Source organism: Dama dama, chromosome 30, assembly GCF_033118175.1.
Source record: "Dama dama isolate Ldn47 chromosome 30, ASM3311817v1, whole genome shotgun sequence".
Taxonomy (NCBI): Eukaryota; Metazoa; Chordata; class Mammalia; order Artiodactyla; family Cervidae; genus Dama; species Dama dama.
The window spans coordinates 65,159,812-65,161,485 of record NC_083710.1 but is presented as its reverse complement, the minus strand read 5'-3'; positions in this window follow the sequence as shown (position 1 = coordinate 65,161,485).

Below are 1,674 nucleotides of genomic sequence, written 5' to 3'. Positions count from 1 at the left end.
GATTTATTACCTTTGAGGATAGTAAATTATGCACTATGGAAAGACCAAAAAAAAAATTCATTGTTATAGACAAAGGAGTTTTTCTTTTGCCCTGTTGTCCTGAATTTGAATAGATTTAATCATGGCAGACATTACTTGGAGGTAGTAGTGGAAACAAACTTAAATGGGTAGAATTAGCCATTAGTTCCAGGTGGATTCTGGGCAATTGGGAGAGCTGAGGGAATTATGTTGCACTGGATCATAATAGAATCTAGCTTATGCCATTAGTGAAGCCCAGTAAGGCAGGCATTTTTCTGGACCAAGAAATGGGTGAAGTTTCCTTTTATAATAAGAATGACGTCTCTTTTCTATATTTTAATAGTTATTTTACACAAGCCCTTTGGCCATATTTCTATGCTGGAACAGATTCTGAAACTAAAAATCTCTTCAGTAACAGATTATGAAAGATAAAGAACATGGGAAACAACTGTTTTATTTTCTATCACTCTGTGCATGTAATTTAGCCAGTAAATCTAGCCTCAGGAATTTATATTAAGGTTTATGCTAAAAAAAGATATATTTTTCTTCTTTATTTTCAACAACTATAAAAACATACAATACCAATTTCATGGAGGTTATGGGTACAGTTGTCAAGTGCTTTGAAATTCTGAGATAAAATATTTGAGGATTATATTACTTAACATCTTTGATGATTAATTTCACATGTGAACTTGACTAGGCTATGATACACAGATATTTTGCTAAACCCCAGTCTAAGTGTCAGTACAAAGGTGTTTTGCAGTCGAGTTTAACATTTATGTCAATAGACTGAGTAAAGCACATCACCCTTCTTAACATGGGTGGGCCTCATCCAATCAGTTAAAGGCCTTACGGGAAAAAAGACTGAGATTTCCCAAAGGAGATGTGGTTCAGCCTGTGATCTGCCTTCAGGTTGGAACTGTAGCTGCAACTTTTCACCTTCTCCAGCCTGTCAGCCTACCCTGTAGATTTTGGACCTGCCAGCCTTTATAATCATATAAGCCAGATCCTTAAAAAAAAATCTTATATATAAATGCACTTTCTATTAATCCTTTTTCTCTGGAGAACCCTGACATACAGTATCTATGTTTTTAAAACAAATACTGTAGTGAGTCACTGTCGTGTCATTGGCTTTGAACCCCTTTTCTAAAAATTTCACCTTCAGGAAGGATTGAAGAGAGAGAAACACCACTCCCAGTGCACCTCATTGAAATGTTTATGGGATAATAGAGCAAATACATGATGGCTAAATGAGGAGCCTTTTAGAAATAGCTACTGACCTTAATAAAATAAAAAAGAAAGAAAAAAGACTCAGATAGCCATGAAATTTGGTGAATCAATGCCATAAAGCATCTTTAAACATAAAATTAGAATGCTTGCTAAAAACAAATAAAGGAAAACCCTGGAACCCTTTGTTTTTGGGATGAAGTTACCTTTGGACAACTTCAGAAGTGATGATGACTTAACTCTTCTCTAAGATTGAAGGCAGGAAGAGAAGGGGATGACAGAGGATGAGATGGTTGGATGGCATCACCAACTCGATGGACATGAGTCTGAGTAAGCTCTGGGAGTTGGTGATGGACAGGGAAGCCTGGCCAGCTGCAGTCCATGGGGTCGCAAAGAGTCAGACATGACTGAGTGACTGAACTGAACGGA